The 23484-nt window shown below is 41.2% G+C and overlaps 1 pseudogene; it reads right to left on the bottom strand.

Annotated features, from left to right (window-relative positions):
• Positions 1–20788: 20788 nt before the first annotated feature.
• LOC112825024 (RWD domain-containing protein 4 pseudogene) lies at positions 20789–23284 on the bottom strand (annotated as a pseudogene).
• Between the last annotated feature and the right edge of the window lie 200 nt (positions 23285–23484).

Below are 23484 nucleotides of genomic sequence, written 5' to 3'. Positions count from 1 at the left end.
GTCTTTGCTGTAATACATTACAATGGCTGCAGGTATTAAAATGTACTTATCTTTTAAGTAAAAATACCAAGTAAAAAAATCCGAACTTAAAGATAGTGAGCCAAAGCACTGTAAGATGCTTTACATAGTCTATATACATTACAAATTTATTACATAATCAGTGGCTTGGTAAGTCTGAAGTCCTCCTTAAGGGGTTGATTCCAATGAAATAAATAATTTAAGTATAGAAATAATTACTAGACTTTGGGTTAAGAAGGCTGCTAGGCAGCAAGATACCTAATTTATCACCCCGCCCCCATATACACACTTTCAAAAACGATTGATGAAGTCAGTTGTAAATTACAACTGCCTTGGGGATTAAACACATTGGTCAACTCTCTGACTCACTCCAGGAGAAGTTTTATTAACTAAGTGTTGAAGAGGCTCCTGATCAGGATGCTATAAGGAAGTTTCCATGTACCCCGAGGCTCCAGAGATATGGGGCCTTCACAGGTGAGCACCTGGCAGTTACTTCTCTACAGCACCAAGACAGCTCTGTGAGGCAGTGAAGACCCTTTCACCCCAGACCAACACCTCGCTCGCTCCTTGTACTGCAGGGCTGCAATCTCAGGAATGCAATGCACCTGGAGGAGGAGGGATGGGCGGGTGGGGGTGGGGGAATGCAGGTGTAAAACCAGGGAAGGCGGGTGGAGTGGTAGTTGCCAGAGGTTTTAATTTCTATATACTTTTAGCAAGCAATGAATTACAAACTGCCTCAAATTATGCTGGAAGAACGAACCTTCTAACTGGTTCAACAATTAAGCAGCAGATCTTAGTGGATGTCATAACTTAGTATCTTAATAGTTGGTTAGCCATTTGGGAAAAAGAATTTAGATCCTCATATCACACATCAAAGTAAATTCCAAATGAACTAAAGAATTAGATGTAAATGATCTTTACTATAAAGAATTCGGTAACAGATTATCTGAGTTTGGGATGGGGAAGGACTTTTCAGCTACAAAAATCAATGGAAAAATATTTAAAAAGTAACATTTGTAATAGATTTGACCACATAAAATACGTATTACTCTGTATGTGTATTTGACAACCACCACAAACAAAATAAAACTACAAAATTGAGCGAATATTTACAAAATTATTATTGAGGTGAACTCATTGTCCTTGTTAACAAGAACCTCTCCCCCCACATTAAATTAAAATGAACAAAGGACATGAAAAGGCAATTCATAAATTTAACATTTTATGAAAAGAGCAAGTAATATATTAAAGTGCCCAGTCTCCCTAGGAACTAACTAAATCTAAATGAAAACAAGATTGTTTCTTTTTAATTATTAAATGGCAAAGAGTTTTTAAAAAGACAAGATACAAATGTAACTCGATAGAGACTCTCTAATGATTGGATAGAGCAATTTGGGATATTTGTCAAAGTTTACTTTGCTTCATTAAATTTTCTTCCATATACTAATGAACTAGTCAGAAGTATAAGGATTTATATATCAAGATATTTATTCATTAATTTATCAAAAGTTTGAAATGACCCCAATGCCCCTACACTTAGAGAAATCTTACATAAATTGTAGTATAGCCAGAAAAATACTATCTTTTAGCTATTTATTTTTAACACAATTCTTAATTTAATTTTCCAAAATGTAATAGTTGAAACTGTAATTAGCAACATGAGGAATACTCAGAGAGAACAATGAGCTTTTTGAGGTGTAACAAATACTTTATTTTATTGCAAAATGAAAATAGTTTATTTTTCTGATTATAAAAATAAAATTAAAAATTAAAAAACTGAAGCAACAGAGAAAACCCAAAGAAAAAAGAATAAAAGAACACCAGTTGCCAGAGATAAAAGATGTTAAGTTAATGAATATCCTTCCATACAGTTCTCTGTGCATCCATGCATGCACCGCACTCTCGCACATAGACTTACATATTATTTTCATAGACTAGAGCATGCTCAAGCTGAATTTATTTTTTTTACTTTAAATTTTTTATTGTTATGTTAATCATCATACATTAGATCATTACTTTTTGATGTAGTGTTCCATGACTCATTGTTTGTGCATAACACCCAGTGCTCCACGCAGAACGTGCCCTCTTTAATACCCGTCACCAGGCTAACCCATCCCCCTACCCGCCTCCCCTCTAGAACCCTCAGTTTGTTTTTCAGAGTCCATCATCTCTCATGGTTCCTCTCCCCCTCCGATTTCCCCCCTTCATTCTTCCCCTCCTGCTATCTTCTTTTTTTTCTTAACATATATTGCATTATTTGAATTTATTTTTTAATCATTCAAGATATTTATAGACATCTTCCCACGATAAAATTATACAACCCAGTCATCATTTGTAATGATTGCATAGTATTCTATTGCATATTTGCCCCAAAAGGTAGTTAACTGTTTTTCCACTGATGGATATGTATTTTTTAAAGATTTATTTATTTGAGAGTGAGAGAGAGTGAGAGAGAGTGGGAGAGAGAGAGCAAGCTTGCCTGTGAAGGGGAGGGGCAGAGGGAGAGAATCTCAAGCTGACTTCCCACTGAGTGAGGGCCCCATGCAGGGCTCCATCTCATGACCCTCAGATCAGGACCTGAGCCAAAATCAAGAGTTGACACTCAACATACTGAGCCACCCAGGCGCCCCTTTTGGTGGATATTTTTATCAACTAGACAGGGCCAGGCGAATGCAGCTGTGAGTTTGTTTTTTAGGGGAGATCCTCTGTCCCCCTGACCGTCTATTTTCTTACACTACAAAGATGAGAACACCTTGCATATAGGTAATGAGCTCTCGGAACATAGGCACTAAGCACTCTGGGTGACACCCCAACTCGGCAAGGGGTTGTCTGACATCACCAACTGTAGGCTTTCAGCTTGAAGAAACAGGTTTCAAGCTGCCTGAGGAAAGGGAGCCCTTGTTTTTCCAGAAGCTGAATTTGCCTGGCCCCAGTGAGCCCACTCTGGGCAACCTGAGCTCACAGGGTCACTGACCAGACAATCCCGCCTGTCTTTCCCCACAGGGATATTGTCTTGAAGGTTCTGAGGAAGATGCCACCCCTAATAAAGATCTATTTCTGGAAAAATTTAAAACTACTGAAGGGTCACTCCTGGGGCTGGAGGGCTGAACTTACCTTTTTTCTTTCTTTCTAGTCTGGAATTTAGTTGCAAGGAATTCCATGGTCTGTCCCATCAGGCTTGGCTCAGCGTAGTTTGCAAATTACCTCCTGCAAAATTCCACTTTACATGCTGGAAGCTGACCTTTAACTCTTACTTTCCCGTTGTATTTCTGCTATTTGATCCTAGCTCTTCCCAGGTCCTGCCTAGGATGCCTAACTAGGGAGTGTGTTGCATAATGCAGAAATGCATAAAGGAAAGCACAAGGACATTAAAATAAAAATACAATTTTTGTATGGCATCCACACATAATTCCACATCCTTCAAATTATAAATTTGCAAGATATTTTTAAGTAATTGCTATTGTTATAAAGCATTTAAGTGACAGTAGAGTTATCTAAAACTAACCCCAGATACGACTTCTAAGTTCACTCTGCTTAAAAAATATAATGACTTCCCAAGGCCTACAATGTAAAAGACTGATCTCTTATCTTGTATGGTAAAAAAACTATTTATAATCTAACCCAACTACCTCTCTCCTCTCATCCCCCACCATCCTTTATTACGTACACTATAGAAAAATATTTCCATATCATCATTTTCCTCAAATGGCTCATATTTTATCACTTTGTGATTCAGCTGAAGTTTCTGCCTTTACCTAGAGTAAGGATTTCCCAACCCTGGCCACCCATGAACATCACCTGGAGAACACTGAAAAAAATGTTTACGTGTTTATATTTCAATTTTTTAAATTTTAAGTGATTTTAGATTTATCGAAGAATTATAAAGATGGTAATCAAGTTCCTATATGCCCTTCACTAGCTCCCCCTAGTGTTAACATCTTATGTTATCGCAGTACATTTAACAAAACTAAGAAATCAACATTGGCTCTTCAGTAACTCAATGCAGACTTCATTTGGATTTCATCCGTTTCCCACTAATGGCCTTTGTCTGCTCAAAGAGCCAAACTAGGAAATCACATCGTATTTATGAAACATGTCTCCCTGGTCTCCTCCAATCTGCAAAAACGTCTTTGTTTTTTTTGGAGCTTGACACTTGGAAAGACCACTGGTCAAGTATTTTGTAGAAAGTTCCTCCGGTTTGTTTGATATTTTCTCATCCTTAAAGTGGGGTTATGGATTTGGGGGAAGAATATCACAGAGGGTGTGTGCCTTTCTTGTTGCTTCCTATCAGGGGGCACGTGATAGCAATATGACTTATTTCTGGTGATGCTAACGCTGATCACTCGGTCAAGGTGGTGTCCCACCAGTGTTCTCCACCATAGAGTTACTGTTTTTCTCTCTCTGTACCTATTAGTCAGAGAGTCACTAAGTCCAGCCTCCACTCACAGGAAGGGAACTAAGCCTCAGTTTTTGGAGGGAAAAGTACATTAAAAATGTGGACATACGTTAAAACCACCACAATAAGAAATATTTTGAGGGATTATTTTGAGGCTATGCAAATATCCAGTTTTGTCCACTGATTTTGACATCCATCTATGGGTCTTAGCCCCAGCAACTGTTACTCTGGTGTTCTCTGGGTGACTTTCTGTATCCCTCATTTCTTCTGTATTTATTAATTGGACTTCTTTATGTAAAGAAGATTTCGCCTTCTCCCTGCTTATTTAATGATTCAACTGTGTATGGATTGGTGGGTACTTATCCATGCTTTGTGTTATAATCTAATACTTTCTTTATTTTGTTGCTCAAATTATTCTAGCTTTGGCCACTGGGGGCTACTTCAGACTAGCCCCTTGTCCTTTGGACGTGCTCCCTTCATCCTCCACCCCCACTTTTTTTTTTAAAACAATACTCTCTTATTCTGGTGCTACAAATATGCTCCAGGTTTATCTTGTATTTTCCCCGCTTCAGGCCTTAGAATTCATCATTTCTCTGGGGAGCCCTGTTTCCTTTTATTGGAGAATGGCGTTTAGAACCTAAGGTCCTACGTTAGGTATATTCATTATTATTGGTGTGTCATTGCTTCTAGGCCCTCTCAGTGGACATATCTAGGAATGGATGCATAATAACCCAAGAATACATACATACCTATATTTCTTATGTTTCTATCTGTAAATATAGGAAAATAAACACAAATTCACCACAAGCTTCATTTTAGCCTCCCCTAGGGAACATTTTTTTTCATTTTCTTAAACCTTTTTATTGATGCATAAAACAGATATGAAAAGTGTACAAATCTTACCTGTACAGCTTAGTGAATTTTCATAAAGTGAACATACTCATATAATCCTGGGGAACATTTTTAAATGTCCTTATTTGGGCCCCAACCCAAGCCAATTGAATCAGAAACTCCTGCCTCCATTGTTTTTGTTTTTGTTTTTTTAAACTCTCCAGGTAATTTTAATTAATTAAATTTAATTAATTAGTTAATTAATTAAATTAACCCCCCCAAAGAGGTTGGGAACTATTGGCCTACAGTGGTCTTTCCCAGTGTATCCTTTCGACTAGGGTCTACTCAATGACCTAGTGCCTCTATTTAGCCTTCCAGCATCCCCAAGCCATTATCTCCTTCCTCCCCGAAGCTCACATCATTGCTTTGTGCCAGTATGTGATCTTAGGCCTTCCCTCATTGTACTCACCTCTTTGGATGTTGGTCTTATTCAATAGTCAATGAGACCCTCAATAGCAGTTGACAGTCTCATTATCTGCTCCCCTTCATAGTTATCTGACCAAGAGAACAAATATTGGTGCCACCAGTCCTAGCAGGGAGACCTCCCCTGGCAGCCCATGAACAGGTCAACCTCACTCCTAGACACTTCTAAGAGACCAGACGGATTTAGGGAGAAGGCCTGGAGACCAGGTGATTCTGCTGGGGAGGGAACAGGATGGGAAGAAGCTCAAAATCAGGGATGTGATTGTCAGGGACTCTATTGTAAGAGTAAGTCACACCCTCTGAACTGTCTGGCCAGTCCTGTATGATCTGGGAAGCTCAGGTTACAGAAGCAAAAAGTATGCACATGCCTGAAAATCAAGAAGAGCATAGAGAAATATAAAGAGTCATTATATTAAGGAGAAAGAACGAAATATGTACTCTGGTAGTTGTTAGGTTTATCAAACTCTTTCGATGAGAAATATTATTTTGATTTTTTTTTTTTTTTGGTGAAAGTTTCAACATGTAGTCCCAGTGAAATGAAAGTGTAATGAAACTTTCTGAACTGGCATCAGCAACATCTCATTTTACCTCTCAGAGTCAAGGAAGGAGGAACTAGTGGGCAGAGAAAAGAATAATTTTAAAATGAGTGATTGACGCATTCAGGTTATTAGCTTAAAAGGGATCAGTTATCACGGGAAACATAATTAAATAGAAAATTAGGATAATGAAAGAGTCCGCTATGGGTACTATTCAAGGTCTTGCCTGTTTGGGAAATTGAGTGGTGTTACTCAAAGTACTTCGGAGGCCATGTTTGCCAGAACAAAATCAGACACGAAATGGGGAAAGAAGTACATCCATAGTACATTGCCAAAAACAGGACACCGTATTTTGGGTGACACTTGAGATAGTTTGTTATCGGTGGCGTTGACAGCAGAGTTTTAATCAAGATTTACACAGACACTTCCCCTCACAGCCCAGGCCTTCAGCACAGGAGCTACTAGGTAAGTATTTATTGACTTACTGGCAGGGAATTTCTCTCAAGACTAGGGTAAAATTGTAATGGTAGTTGAGTGGGGTGGGAGGTTGTCTTGAGGATTCCTCCCATGTACTTTCTCCTCTTTCAGTCTTGCTCTCTCTACCTGATTCCTAGCGCCTGCATTGCCCCAGTGGAAAACCATTTGACTTCATAACTAAAGGGAGTTTTTGAAAATTTAAAGAAATCTTAGAGGGGAAAGGCAACATTTAACCTGAAGGAAGGAACAGTCAGCAGGAGGTCATCAAGCATGGGTAGAAGGCTAGCAGGGGAGATGTTTCTTGGTTAGGGGTCTTTCCGGTAATCATGCCATGTTATATATGCCCACCACCACCACTGTCAACTTAGTTCTTGGAGTGGAGTCAAAGAAAAGTTCAAAGTGGCATGCACTGACTTAGGGAGACATTTATGAACAGTAGAGAGATGCATACATTGCAGGAAGTCTCACTTGAATTGTTGATAGAAATCTCCCACTGGAAATGCATGATTTCTTCAGAATTTTTATTTGTGACTAAACCCTTGTGGTTACAAGCCATTCCCTGGATATATATGCAGAGTAATCAATATTTGAAAGAATAACCCCAAAAAAGACAGACAAAGGAAAAGCTAGTGCCTTTTCAAGAATCTCCTATTTTGTGCATGTTTAACGAGTGTTCTTTCACGGGAATTCAGCAGCAAACCAAGGTCAGGGGCTGTATGGGATTTATCTCGGATTTCCTCATCTTCCATACAGTACCTGGTACAGAACAAACTGTTGTTAAATGAATTTTTAATATTAAGGACCCTAGGAGCAGGTTTTAAGTGAGTACTGAGTTAGATAACCTTTTTTTCACACACCGGGGAACTGAGACCCAGAGAGAGTAACTCGCTCGTTTGAAACTATTGGAAAATCAGTGACTGCACTAGGAACTAAATGCATAATTTCTACTCCTGGTCATTCACTTGTAGGAAATGATTAGCCTGATTTTCCTTTCTGGCAGGCTTGGGTCACACCCAGGGTCAACTTTTCCATTAGGCACAGTGCCCACGGCTCATGACGCTTTTAGGGGCCCACAGAAAAGTTTTAATCTCTTTTAAGATCTGAAGGAAATCTATGAAATAGAATTTAAAATTTGAATTTAATTTAAATTTAAAAATTGAAATAAAATTTAAGTAAAAGAAAATTTAAATTTCTTTTAAAATCTGAAGAAAAAAGTTACATTGACACAGTAATAAAATATCATCTTTAACTTTTTTTTTTAAAAGATTTTATTTATTTATTCGTCAGAGAGAGAGAGAGAAAGCACAAGCAGGGGGAGTGACAGGCAGAGGGAGAAATAGGCTCCCCACTGAGCAGAGAGCCTGATGTGGGACTCCATCTCAGGACGCTGGGATCGTGGCCTGAGGCGAAGACAGATGCCTCACCGACTGAGCCACCCAGGTGCCCCATCTTTAACAACTTTTTAATGGAGGAGGGGGCCCACGAGAGTCATAACGCGGCCCTGATCGCAGCTCCCTCCTACCACAAAAGTGAGGAGACACGCTGGAGTATTGTTCTCCAGGACAACAGAAACCACCATCGGTGTAAGACAGGAGCAAAATATTCAGTATAAGGTCTTTCAATTATAGCTTCTCAACAGCCCCCTTTTAAAAGTTAAGCTCACGGAGGTCTAATTTCCATACACTAAAATCCACCCTTTCACTGTACAGCGCTGAGTTTTGACAAATTCATGCAGTTGTAAACCCACTGCCACTATCAAGATAAAGACTATTTCTACCATCCTATAATGTTTGCCTGAAAAACCAAAAGAATGGAATTGCCCTTCTCAGAGCAAGAGAAGAGCTACAGTCCCAGGGTTTGAATTTAGACATGTTAAGTTTGGGATACTTACTAGACGTCCAGACAGGAGTATTGAGTTTGCAGTTGGATAAACGGGTCTGGAGTTTGGGGGAGAGGTCTCGGGTGGGAGACGTACATTTAATAAGAGACAAAATGTAGGAGATATTTGAGGCCACAGGAAGGGATGAGAGCCCTTAGGAAGTAAATACAGTTACAGAATAGAAGAGGCTCAGAGACTGATCTTAAGACCCACTAGTGTTAAGAGGGACCAGCCAAGAAGACGGAAATAACAGACCGTAATTCACAGGGCTCTTAATTCATAGGTCTTAAGGGATAAATGAACACATGGAAAATATTTAGAAGAAGCACCTAGGAAGTGCTTAGTAAATGAGAGCCTTATTTATTTATTTATTTATTTATTTACTTACTTACTTATTTACCAACCGGATCCACTAAGGATATGAGTGAGACATAAAGTAGTATTTAAATGCCAGATTCATTAATTTTGCAAATATGTACTAAGTGCCCACTGTGTGCTAGGGAAATGGCAGTGACAAAATGGACAAAATTCTTTGTCCTCTGGTGAGATGAGGGTGGGAGAGACAATCAACAAAATAAATAAGTAAAATATATAATCTATCAGATAGAGATGAGATCCACAGCTGAAAATAAAGTGCCAGGGGCAGGCATAAGGTGGAAACATCTTAAATCTTATGTTGCTGGGAGGCATTACTGATATGGTGACACTTGAAAGTGAGGGAGAGAAGAGCGAATGGGGAAACAGAACTTCTGGCAGAGGGAACAGCAAATTCAAAGGCCCTGCGGTGGAAGCCTGCTTGATGTGCCCAAGGAGCCAGAGTGACTTGAATAGCGAGAGCGCAGGGGAGGAACAGCAAGCTAGGAGGCCAGGGTGGAGGCACTGCAGGTCATGCGGGGCCTGATAAGTCATTTTCACGGCTTCGGCTTTTATTTCCAGTGGAAAAGGAGTCAGTGGAGGCTGCATTGACCTCCACCCTCTTCCATAGTATAAGAATTTTTGCCATATGCCAAATTGTTCTGTGAGGACACCCTGAAAGCAGAGTACTAGTTATATTCAATGTCTCTAAAAGCAAGAGAGTACGATTTGGATTGACTTGGCCTTAGGAACTTTAAAGTTCACTCATTCCCCCATTCCACAAGCATTTATCGGTCACAGGAGGTAAAAACAGCCCTCACAACACTGATACACATTAACAGCACCAAGATTAAATGTTTAGTATTTATGTAACAGTTATAGCGCCATGTTCCGGATTAATGTCAATTTAAAGAAGTCCAGCCCATGCAGGAATTCCAGTGGCCTCATTTTACAGATGAGGAAACTGCAGCCAGACAGGTTAGGTGCCTTCCCCAAGGTCAGATGCTGCAGAAAGTGGTGCTAGTATTTTCTTTGCCACCAAGGAAGGGGTCTACAGAGCACGGGATGCCTGCTCTTTTCTCTTTATACCTCCATCAGCACCAGATAAGGCGCTGGGTAAAATAATCCGGTTCAACTACAAAAGTGCAGGCAGATTCTCATGCTGTTCTGCTGTTAAATAAAAAGGCCCTGGTGAACAGACCAGCCTCTCCCTATTCCCTTTGCCTGTATCAAATGCAGGAAGTGGTCTCTGTAGAAATTCAACGCCACTGTCCCTGGCACAGTGACCCATTCAGCTGTGTGCGTTGGTGCGACTCAAGGAGCATCCCAGGCCACTGCCAGCATCACGGACAAGCTGGTCAGCCTGGAACAGGGGATTTAATTCACTGGCTTCATTTGTTATATCTTGAAAATGAAAAGATTCTAATAAATGATCTCCGATCTCTTTCAGTTTGGGAATCTTATGATTCTGATGGGATGGTTGCTGGAGATGTCGTGCACACAGGAGACACAGATAGAGGAAAATGTGCCCCCTCGATTCTTGCTTCATTTTCTAGATGGCTAAAGCTGGTACCAGAAACGCAAATAACCGGTGTCTCCTGACCCTTCCAAAAGTCTCTCTTTCTCTTTCTAATTAAACTCTCTCCTTTTTAATGTCTTATTTTCTCTGATTCACAGCCAACGTTGGGTTTCTATAAACTTCTAAAAGGCTGGAGTCAACCTTTCTTGTAAATTGTCAGGGGGAGGGCATGGGAAGCCAAAAGAAAAAGAAAAGTTCTTGTTTCCACGTACACCAGCATGGAGCAGCATCTGTCCCCGATTTGAACAAAGCAAATTGAAAAGGGGGAAAGGAGTTCTCACTGCCTGGGAGAAAACAGAAACGGCCAAGCACAGAAGCTTCCCTTTGGCCAGCCTCACCATTGTGTTTCCCCCTCTTTGCTGTCCTCCCAAGGGCTAGACACCCGACACTCGCGCTGAGGTTCTTATGACATTGACAGTGTCACGGGATGCCACGTCCACTCCCGGGGGGATTTTCCACCGCGTTCCCATGGATTGTCCACCCTGCCTGCAAACAGAGTAAGGGAAGGCCATGAGAGCAGGTGCCAGGTGACATGCCTGGTCCCAGAGGCCCCCAGTGGCCAGGCTTGGCCAGCCAGACTGTGAAACCAGAGACAGCCCAGCCCTGCACACAGAGACTTTCAGTCCCCTGGCTTCATTACTATGCAACTAGGGCGCTGCCCTGCCCTCCCCTCAGGAGACAGTCTCTTCGTCAAGTGAGGCTGGAAGGAGGGATGCCATGGGCCTTGGCTCTCTTCTTGCTTCTCCTTTCCCCTTTGTCTTCTTTCTCAGCTCTCTGTCTCTCCCCCCTCCTTCCCATCCTCCTTTTCTCTTTCATAATTGCCTCTCCTACTCTTTCCCTCCTTCCGAACCCCTCTCCCTCTTACCCCTCTCCGTTCCCCCACGTCTCCCACCTGTGTCTGTTCTTCCTCCGCTCTCTCTCTCTCTGCCACTTCTGCATGTGGAGGCAAAAGTTGTTCAAGGGCTTCCCAATCAGCTGCTGACTTACCATGTGCCAGGTAGATACACCTGTCTCCATGAGTCCACAACATAAACACGCATGTTGTTGCCTAGAGGGTGGGGGAAAGTGCAAGGCATTTTCTTTCTGTTCATTCCCGCCAAGACTTTTTTTTTTTTTTTTTTGGACTTCATGAGTCAGTTGGATTGTTGTCTTCGGATTCTCTCTTTCTTTCTGATACTTTAGCAAGAAATTGGAGAGCTTTGTTTCAAATATTATAGTTAATTTGAAATGAGACACTGCAGGATCATTAATAAAGCAGGACTGAATTTCACAGGAATTTAGAAAAATGAAGTTAGCTACTAACCTCCATTTCATTACATACCGAAGTCTTCTCAGAGACCCTTCTCATCACTCCTAGGAAGGAGGAGTGATGAGTGATGAGTTTTCTAGGAGTCCTAGAAAACTTGGAGCCCCAAAGAAGTTCATCTACAAGTACTTTTCACACAACTGACAGTGAATCTCCATTCCAAGAAAAACCACGGTGCTCTGCTCTCTTGACAAAAATACAGCGAGGAAGACTTCTCTTCCCCCCCACCTAGTGGGAGAAGGGACAGTCATAAATATACACTGGGAACCTAGCAGGGCTTGTGTGATGCTGGTTGAGAGAAAGAACCATTCCTGCTGTCTCCCAGGTTGGGGACATAGGCATCAAGGTGTTGGTAGCCGCACAGAATGGTGCTTCTCCACACAGACGTAGAGAGATAGGCCCTCGAGGTAAAGGCCCTTGAGCAACCATCTTGGCACCTAGAAGGTATGTAGTGTCCCTTTTCAACTCAGGTCAGTCCCCTGGATCAATGAATATCAGGGTTAGTTCAATGACCATGGCAACCTTGGACTCCACCTACACATCCCGAGGAGGCTCTTCTGAGGCAACCTTCAGTTCTGTTTCTGTGGATTTCCATGAGAGGATTCTGTTGTTTAAATGTAATAATCTTCAATGATATTACATCAAAAACAGCCCCAAATTTGGTTTTGGTTGGTTATTTTGTGGGAAATGCTGACATTTAATTGAACTTAGTAGTCTCAAAGAACATGATGATGAAGATGGTGCATTCTTTTTATCGTTGATGAAAAAATGAACCTAACATAGTTCTGGGAACCAAAATATAAACACGCTTCCCATTTGAAAGTGAGTTAATATTTGAAGAATTAGGGGAGGCATGGTCTTAATAGAAACAAAAGTGGATCTTATGAATTTTATCAGTTCAACTATGAAAACAGAAAGCCACATTCTAAAATGTGTATTACTGTTCAACTTTATATTTATGAAATTTTCCTCTTCCAAACTAAAGATAATACTAAATCTAAAAGTCTAACTGAAAGTCTAAACTAAGAAAAACAAACAAAATACCCTCCTCCCTCCCCCCGACTAAACTAGAAAGTCTACTCAGAATCATGAAAAAGTCAATATCACCGCTACTAAATTCTGGTGTCCGAATCCTATAAACCACATCTATGCGGCTTTATGGTTTCCTTGGGTTGTGTTATGGAAAGGGTATTGGCTTTGGTGTCAGACAGGTGAGGATTAGTGTCTCAGCCCCAGTTGGTTCTTAATCCCTTGGAGCCTCATTCAGAGAGATTATACCACCTCCAACACCAGGTTGTGAGGATTAAACAAGACAATGACGAACATTATCTTGCCCAGCACAGAGCGGGCTGCACAGTGAGCGAGCACTACCTTAATCCTCTCAACCCCCTTCTGCCCTTGACACTTGGGAGAAACTTGGGTGGTACTCCAGCAAACCAGCAGATGGCGCTAATTTAAAGACTCTTGCAGCAACCGCTTAAAAAGCGCCTGGGCATTCACCGCCATCGCCTTTCCTCTATGTTTACCTGAGACTGGGAGAAGGAAAGGGGAAGTGAGTTAATATTTGACTAAAAAGGGGAGGGTTTTGCTTTTGTTTCTCCTGTTGAAGCCAAGAGATCCGTCCTTTCCTCTGTAAACCAAGAGGCTTTGAGGGCTGTGTCCACGGAGCAGGTGAATGTTCTTGGCTGCCCAGCTTCTGTATGCCGGAGATCCATAAAACCTGGGCAGAGACTGGCACCACGCCCACTTACCTTCTGCCTGTCAAAGGGGTCCTCTCACTGAGTTGCAGAAGTAGGGTAAGGGGGAACATAGCTCAGGGCTACTGAGAGGTTTGGAGTACGAGGGAAGGTACCCGTCACTGAGGTTTTTCACTGTGACATTCAGGAAGAAGCTATTCATGGGACATGAGCACTTTTGAGGCTCTGGGTTAATTCTTCAAGACAGTGAACTGCTTGTCCCTGGGAGGAGTCAGGCACACATTAAATACTGACCTGCTCAGATGCTGGGGTTGGATGGGTAGGGGTCTTGCACTGATTTATCTCAAATAAATAAATAAAATCTTAAAAAAAAAAAAGAGGGTCTCCCAGATGACCCTCAGAGTCCTTTCTGATGCCACCTTGTTTCTCAAAAACAAGAAAAACAGGACTAGCTGTGGCAGGCTGCCTAGCTTTCCTTACCCACATCCCGCCCACTTTGTCTGAATCTGGAGCTGGGAAGGAGGCAACAACATTTAAGGTGAGATGTAAACATTCCTGCCTCTGAGGCCAACATTTGCAGATTTCACCTCCTCTGTGTTGGGGTGGGAGAGGGGAGGAGGGCTTGGCATTTACTGCGTGGTCCACAGAGGGGAAAAACTAAAAGGGAACCAAACCGGGAACTTGCCACTTTGAGAATGAGTCTAACTAAATATTTGCAATTGACTCAGTCTAAGAGCATGAAGTACCTATTCTCCTGAGGTTGGGGGGAAAACATGCCTCGCTGCGCCAGTGCATGAATAATCAAAGTGCCTCTTTCCTTCACCGTTATCCTCACCATCATACTGATGTTATTATTTTAGTGCATGTTCATTATTGCGAAAGCCTGCTTAGTCGTCAGTAACACATTCTCTAGAATGTTTGTTAAGGAGCTTGAAGGTAAACTGTCTGGGTGTGAATCTTGGCCCAGTGGCCTTGGGTAACTGACTTTGATAATCTCGCCAAACCTCAGTTCCTTCATCTGTTCGATGGAGCCAAGTTATTTTCATGCCTCACAGAGCACCTGTAAGAAGTAGATGAGATAACATGAAAGACTTAGTCCAACGTCTGACACAGACCTACTGGTGTTACATTATTATAATGTAGGAAACTTCTTTGGCATTTCTGCAATATTTCAAAAGGAGGCTTAGAGAATATACCAGGCCATGAACATGTGAATTAATTTGCATGCTTTCTTAGAGTCAATTTACTATTAATTTTGAAAGGCAATTTACAAGGCAGAGATATGAAGTTGTACAGTGAGATACAAACTGGCTTAAGAACTGCTATGGTGCTGGGTTAGCTGGAAGCTAAAGCACACACAAGAAGAGAAGAAAGAGCTGCTATCTCGTGGTAAGAGTAAGCAGCAGAACTCGGGCATGTAAATTTGCTTTGCAACCACCATATGCTAAGTAGCCATGCTCCACATGAAAGTATATGTTCAGCAGGCACTTGGCTACCACAATATCTGAGTCAGTTGGAATGAATAACAGCAAATTTACTCAGATCACCAGTCTAACAATTCTCTGAGAAAGATGAACAGATTTTATGTCCATTTAGTTCCAACAATAAAATGCAATCTTATGTTAGCAGATTTCAAACAATGCTTTGTGCGTTGACTTGGAAGGTGAGTTCATGGTTTTCATCTTCTGGTCCAACCAAAGACAACTTTTAGAAAATACTTGCTGATAGCCAACCTCCAAATGGTTTTCTGTCATTCAGACTTACTAATAAAGATATTTCCCATGTTGTCTAGATAAGTGGGACCCATTTTATTTTTAATGTGCAGTTATTTTTCTCACTGTCAAAATGTTTCATGGGACTCACGTGACATGTGTGGTTTTTGGCTTCCCGGCAACTCTATTTCCTTTCACACAAGCATTTCCTCCCCAATTTTGGCCTGTGTGCTTAGAGGGGGTGGTAAAAGGGACCTGTGAGACTGGGCAAAGTCAGGCTCAAATCCCATTCCTCTGGTCACAACAATTGGCTCAGAGATGGCCAAATCACCTCTTCAAAGCATGGAGGCAGTAGGAGACCTTTGCGGGACATTCTGGCACATTCTGGACATTCCTGCTTCCGCTGGACTGGGTGTTGAGAGATGAGAGTCTGAAGCTCTGCGTCCCCTCTCAGAGCTTTACAAAGGAGCCACTCTATAGAAGTTGAGGCAAGACACGGAGAAAGGCCTGGTTCCCGGTCACATCACCGGAGCCTAGACTTTTCACTTAAGTGCGACAATAACTTTTTCATGTGTTAATCCAGTTGGAGTTCCTACCGCTCACCACCAAGAAATCCATGCTTACTACACGGCACTGTTGTGTAGATAAATGGGATAATCCAGGGGGAAGTGTTTAGGACAGCGTCTGGCATAGGGATGTGTCTTATCAATGTGTCTTATGCAATGTGTCTCATCTGTTTCCACCAGCAGCGGCAGCCCCAAGAGTCACTAACATGGTGTACTAGGACGCTCAAGGAAAGCTTCATGAAGGGTCTGGTGGTTTAGGAAGGGCAGAGAAACATGGAGAAGAGGGAGAGAAAAGAATGAGAATTTCAGGTAGCAGGAGTAAAGGTAGGAATGTATAATGCATATTTGGGGCACAGCGAAAAGACCAACCAACAGGATGGGGACTCATGGTGGGGAAAATGGGAGATCAGTCAGCCGGGCCGGGGTCTGGATGACGTCAGGTCTTAAGCTACAGAGCTTGGACTTTGTCCTGTAAGATATAGAGAGGTATTACCCACTTGGCTTGACCTGACAAATCAGCATAGATCTGAGAAATCCCTACCTGCCGTCAATGATGTGGAGGCCATTTCCAACTGAGACCGCCCAGGCCTACCCCAAAGCAGGGCCAAAGGGTGGAGAGGAGAGCAGCAGAGGGTGTGAGTGCAATGTGCTCAGCATCGTGTACTCTGCTCTTCTGTTCATGACCTCTCCCTTGCAGGGGTGTACTACCAGCCTCAGAACACCAGATGCCTATTAGCCTTTGTCCCTGAGCAAGAAGAATAGAGATTCTATGGCATTCGCTTTGTTTGGCTTGCCCGGTGATTATCAGTTTTCTGTTTCTGCTCCCTCACCACGCCCTCTGAGTCACCCTGTGTGCTATGGGTGTGTGCTCCTTACAGAGTTTTATAAGACATTTCTTTTTCTTCTATACATGTCTCATTTTAAATAGTGCATTTGATTTATATGGCTCTTGTTTACTTCTTCTGAGATTGGGAAGTTGTCCTGGTAGAATGTTGCTCCCTACATGCAAAGAAGAATTAACCGATCAGCTGCTAACTTGACACAGATTTTATGAAAATGTCAAAAGTAGAACAGAGCGAGGGGTTACTTTTCACAGCTGCTCACATGGGACTGTGGGAGAAGCCCTGGTGAGAGTCAGGGGGCCTGAATTCTAGTCTTGGTTGTTTCACTAACAGTCCTGTGGCCTTGGACCTGCTCCTTAGTACTTCTGTCCCTGAGTTTTCTCACCCATAAAATGAAATAGTTTTACGTGAGGAGCTCTAAATTTGCTCCCAACTCTGTAATTCTCAACATCTGTTTTGAGGGCCAACAGTCGGGTGCAGCTCTGTAATAGGATAAGGGAGAGTAAAAGACTTTGCTCTGTACATAATCCAGCACTGCAGGGCAGCATCATTCCAGGCCGTGTTGTCGCCTGGTTCCTTCTCTTGGTCTGTTGCAAAGTAGCCTGAACAGGACGAACTACCTTACTCTTAGGAAGCACTACATATTACTCTACTCTTATTGGACATATAGACAAAATGGAGCCCCCATTACGGATTTGTCCCATAAGTAAGTAGGAGTATAGTTTAAGGGGCCTTGTTAGTGCCCTGGAGGGAGGCCATGAGGTGTCACGGTCAGAACAGCTCAAATTTCCACTCTGCTCCTGTCAGGCTGGGTGGCCCTGGAAAGACACTTAACTTGCTTGAACCTTTGTTTCTTTATGTGTAACTGCAGATAATAATACAAACCCAATGGATATATTTTGAGGATTAAGTGATATGATGAGTTTAACACATGCTGTGGACTTAGCAAAGGCTCAGTAATGGGTAGCTGTGAGAATAATGATAAAAACTGCTCAGTTCACACATTATTTTCTGCGGCTTTAGTTCTTCAACTGTGGAACTGGATAGAAATGTTTACAGCTCCCATAACCTCTGCTCAAAATAACTAATCAGGAACTTAACTGATCTATGCTACACACTGTATTGGGCCCTTGGGGTTTAGCTGGGCCTGACATTTTCTATAATACCTAACTTTGCACATACAAAGATGTTCATACAGCCTCCTATTTTTCTCATGCAGTTCGTTTCTTTCACGTATTCTGTTTGCATTCTTCATATCACAGGCCATTTCAATTATTGCTAAAATTTTTCTCTCTCCCTTAATGGCAGTTTCTTTTTCCATGAAGAAAAGCAACGAAAAAGGTCATTTCAGCAGAAATGCTGGGTGTGCATTAGTGAGTAGCAGACAACAAAGTCACGGGCATGAGAGTGCTGGGCAGTCACCCAGTTCATTCAGTAGCTGTGTTAGTGTTCCCACACACCAGCCTGGCGGCAGACAATTTACGTTTGTGCCCCAGTCAAATGATAGCTTTCTATGTGTCATGTACCGTTGAGATAGCCGAAGAAAGGCTGAAACTACCGATATTTAATCCGTGACTTTTAGATCCACGGATGCCAGTGCACTCTGAGGCTGCTGGGGGCGGGCAGTAGAGGGTGGGGGTACAGGACAGATATGAGAAAGTCAGATGAGAGGATGGGTCAGTTCACTTTCAAAACAAAGGAAAAGAGCTGTTGATTTAAAATGCCTAGAAATCCTTGATATCACCTTGCTCCATTACTCATTAAAACTTAGGAAATGACCACCCTGAAACATCTACTTAAGTTCTTTCATTTGTCCCATCCTTTAAATACAGAAATTTGATGCCCAGACCAAAAAGAAAAAAGAAAGAAAGAAAGAAAAAAGAACTTAGAAAATGACCCCCAAACCAAGTATACTAGTCTCAGTATTGACAGAATGGCCAAAATACACACTAACTAAAGGTTCTTAGAGCTCTGCTCTTTGGGAGAGTAAACCAGCAAGCCTAAAATGAAGCAGGAAGTTTCTTTGGGTAGGGTCTCATCTCTTTGCCCTCCAACTCAGAAAAACAGTCTTTACCAAGGAGAAACTCAGGCAGCCATCTCTCTAGTGCACAATTATCACCTGATGAACAACAGCAAGAGTCAAAATAAGGCCTGATAGCCAGAGAGGTGGCAATGCTGTGCAAGAAAAATACATAGAATGTGCGAGAAATTTGGCAGGGGCTATGAACATCAACCAGCATCCACAATATTGCCTCCTCTCTATTGTTAACTTTGTTTTAGAGAATTTTCTTTCTTCTGTGTCATTTTGTTTTGAGTCTCTTAGAAGCAGTAACTGTGATTGCATTTTAAAACTCAAACTACTAATTTTTGTCATGGTGCCTGGGTGCCTGAGTCGGTTAAGCATCTGACTCTTGATTTCAGCTCAGGTCATGATCTCAGGGTCATGAGATCGAGCCCTGAGTGGGGCTCTGCGCTGGATGTGGAGTCTGTTTAAGATTCTCTCTCTCCCTTTGCCACTTGCACTCTATCTCTTAAAAAAAATTTCAAACTAACAGTTTTTGTTATTTAATGTAGAAATCGGATTCATTTATATTTATTGTTGCAATTATCCAGGTTTCTTTTATTTCTATCATACTGTTTTATGCTTTTCCTTAATACTTCTTTGTTCTTTATGGTCATTTTATTATACAAACTGTATCTTGTTTGTTTTATCTACTCTAGCATCTTCGAATTTTAGATGTTGTAGCAATATTACTCAATTTATATCTCTTGAATTACTAACTTTCTTGCTGAAATGAAGCTTTTTGACACTGGCTCTATGAAGACATGTCTTTTTTTTACCATTTTATTTCATATCATCTTCTTCTCCCTCATGTTTTATTTGTTCATATATACTGGTATTTTGAACCTAAGGTGTTGTTATTAAACTGTCTTTTAAATATCTTATTTATAAAGAATTGATTTAGGCCTTTGTGTTTGTTTTTAACCAATTTGTACAATGACTATATAAATTCAATGATATATTTCATGGGTTTCAAAGGTCACCACTAACCTCTTGATATTGAGTTTCTATTTTTGAGTTCTCAATTTGTGATCTCTCAGAGCATCATTTTTAAGGAATTGTTTCAGGTGAAACATTTTCTGAATCCTTGCATATCTACTGCTTTTCCAGACCAATGACAACTTGTCTAGATACACATTTTTTTTTTAACTCGCAACCTCAAAATTCTAGGAATTCTATTGTTTATTGATAATTAGTTCAGCAGAAGTAAGACTGATGAATCTGATTCATTCCACTGTAATAACTTTTTTCTGCATGGATACAGAAATGATATGGTCCTGACATGCATGCACATATGTCAACATATAGTGAAAAACTAAGTGTCTCATATTCTCATATTCTGGAAATAAACATTGCTAGTTGGTTGCTGTAATTTCCTCCAAATAGTTTTCTTTGCATATATTAGCATTATTACTAATGCAATACTTTTTTCTTTTTCACAAAAATGGGCTTATAGAAGCATTTCATTTAATTCACCTAAATGATGATGATTTGAAATACCATCTTTTGTCTCTTGAATATTATCCAAAATACACATTCATTTAGCATACCATTGCAGCTTACTGCCATACTTTTTCTATTTTCTCTGTACTGTGTATTGTTCCCACCCTGATGAGAGCCAGCAGAACAGATTCAATTGCACATTTTTGGCCAGTGAGGGTTTATGTTCCATATTGCAACTGCCCTTAGCCAATGAGAGTTCCACAGGTCTCTTACAGGTTGTCATGCAATCCATGTTATTTGTGTTCCTGTGGCTTTCTTTGTACTATTTGTTTTGAATTCTGGAAGAAACTTTAACCTACTCTTGGCTAGCAAAAAGTTTACTGGTGCTTAACACTTACAGTAAGTGCCGAAATATTTGCTGGTATCTATGGTGTTGCACATGGCCCAAAGAAACAAGAGAATCCGGCTAGAAGTTAAAATGAAAGTGTTGAACCTTCATGGTACTTTTGTGTGTGTGTGTGTGTGTGTGTGTGTGTGTGATTCTGGTTTTATTGCTTATTAATGATGTCATTCCATACAATTTCAGGTAGACAGACTTTGAGAAAATACACTCGGAGTGCTGAACAGTTAATGGCAATACAGATGAGAATGTTTCAATGTTTCCCAGAAGGTGGTCAGAGGCACCACCTGCCACCGTCACCCCCTAAATTTGTACATTTCATATAAAAAGAGTAAAAATAGCTCATTGGCATTTAACTAGCATTATTCTTTGTCATCTCTGAACCACAAGAAGCCTGAACAATTTCAGAATCTTCAGAGCAAAACACGGTTTGTTCCACGAGCAGATGTCGTAGTTTCAGTTTCTTTAAAAACAAGCAAACAAATCAACACAACAAAAACCATGTACACACAACCCCCAGAACAAAAGTTGGCCATATTCCGGTGGTCTTGAATTTTAATGCTTCTGTTCTATTAGTTCAAGATATCAAATGTGATTCAGCTTCTGAAAATCAGATTACACTTCTTCACCATAATTGTATTTACTGTGTAACTCACACGATTTAACTGAGCCTAACGTTAGCCCAGTAAAAGCCACGGACGTAATTTAAACTGCTCGTATGCTAAGGACGTGTCTCTACAAGTTCATTATTCTTTAAAAACTCAGAGCCGAGCTGCACAGGTGTAATTAGAAGAACACAGCCTCCCCTTCTAGAAATATTTATTTCTAGAAGGTTTTTCTAGGGTTTTCCAGCCGGGAAGCACATGCAGTCACTGGGAATCACACAGACACATCAGTAACTTCCTGGTTACACGACAGTAATAGGGTACCCTACTCGTGATTAAAAAAAATAATCAAGCCTGTACTATGATTCAGCATTTGAAACACTTCTATGTCTATAACGAGGAAGATGCTCAGGCTGAGAAACCCACGTGGATACTTGAAAAGAAACAAGACTTGAGAGGTGGTTTTATGTTACACCATTTAGGAGACCTGTTACCAGACAACCAAAACCACACAGTAGCAGATAAACAGGAATTTATTAAAACCATTGTCTCCAACAATACAAAAATTAAATATTAAGGCATCTTTTACTCCCATCTTGGTATATGCAACAAAGAGAAATGTTTTCAGTGGGAATCAGCACTTCTATTCAAATGCTTTTGAATGCATTTGGCAGATTTATTTTTATATTCTCCTATTCCACATATGGCTGAAAACTCTCACGGGCAAATATCATGACCCAAAGGAACAGGATGAACAGATACTCATTTACTAAAAAGAAGCAGTTCACCCTCGAAAAATAAAAAGGAACTACAAAGAATATTATGTAAAAGTTCAAATATTAGTATTTAAATTTCTCTGGAGCAATTTATGCTTCAGTAATTAAGAGAAAGAAGAGATGAAGACTTTATTAAGACGAGAAGTCTATTAATATGGATCATGCCGCAGAGTAACTGTGTACTCAGTATTCTGATCCACTGGGGTGAGAGTTTCAAAAGGGCTTCCTACTCCTTTAAAAAATATCACATCCACTAGAATAAGAGCATATAAATTCACATTGATTATTTATTATTTCCCATTTTGTCCATTTACAAAGCTCAACCATCTTCATAAAGTATACTAAACAGTAACATTTCACCTTTTATTAAGGCAAGTTTGTGAAAATAATTTAATACAACCAGATCTCTTCATGAACTTTCAGCTTAAAACGTTTTTTACACAAGAAACATACAAAAAAATTCTGTTTTATAAAAAGTCACCTCAATACCAGAAAAGAGTAATGAAGGATTTTGAACCCAGTTTACTTCTTAAAGGATGTTCTTCCCTTGTCTTCAATTCCAAGTACTATTCATCATCTTTAGAGCCAGTTTTGCTTAAATGCTTCACCACATCAACCCAGTTCCATCCTCGAGGCAGTTCTCCTTTGTGATCTGTTTTATCTGCCAGCTTACGTTTCTGTGCTTTTGAAAGCTGTTCTTTTTCTTTCTTTTTTCTTACTCGATGGGGCTGTATTAGGAGTTTCAACGGAGATGATACTGCTTATGGGTATCGTAGAATTCACGGGCTGGTGATTCTCCACGAACTGCTCCTTATTGTCCTTGGCATATTCAAACAATGTGTAGGTCATGGCGGTCCCAAGATTGACCTCCACTGCTTCCTGTAACTTGGCTAATGTGCTCTGCTTTACAGCCGATGATATGGTGTTGTTAAAAAAAGCGTTCATAGATATAATTGGAGGTGTCTGGGGATATGTTTCTGTCCAGGAAATCTCTATTAAGAAGGCTTTGGGATCACCATTTTCACCTATCCTGTATTGAAATGACACTGGACTTAATTCCCGGAAGCTTTCATCTCCTTCATAAATAGAACGTAGAGCTTCCAGTTCCATCTCTTGGTCCTCCTTGGCACTCATCGCGCCGGTTGCGGGACGCCCCCCGGGGGGGGCGTCTGCGACAACGAGAAAGGGAGAGCGGTGGCCCCGAGCCCGGGGCGTCCCCCTTCCGAGCCCTGGGCTGCGGGAGGCACACCCCTCGCACGGCGGACCAGAGTCACGCGCGCCACCGGCCTCCGGGCAGCGCGAAGCTGCCTGCGGGGGGTCTGTGGGCGGGGAGCCCGAGGCCGCCGAGGGTGGGGCGTCGGGCCCTTCATGGTACTTTTAATGACAATGGTCTAGGAAACAGAGGATAGAGATTAACAGGCAATTGGTGACTGTGGGAACACTTTAACATTATGAAGGTCATCATAAACAACACCTTAGCCTAGAAGAATGGGCCTCCAATTACATAAACTGTAGCTGGAAT

The sequence above is a fragment of the Callorhinus ursinus genome, unplaced genomic scaffold, assembly GCF_003265705.2.
Source record: "Callorhinus ursinus isolate GAN/ISIS: 27379988/994484 unplaced genomic scaffold, GSC_fseal_2.0 scaffold12, whole genome shotgun sequence".
NCBI classification, from domain to species: domain Eukaryota; kingdom Metazoa; phylum Chordata; class Mammalia; order Carnivora; family Otariidae; genus Callorhinus; species Callorhinus ursinus.
This window is presented reverse-complemented; position numbering and strand designations above follow the sequence as displayed.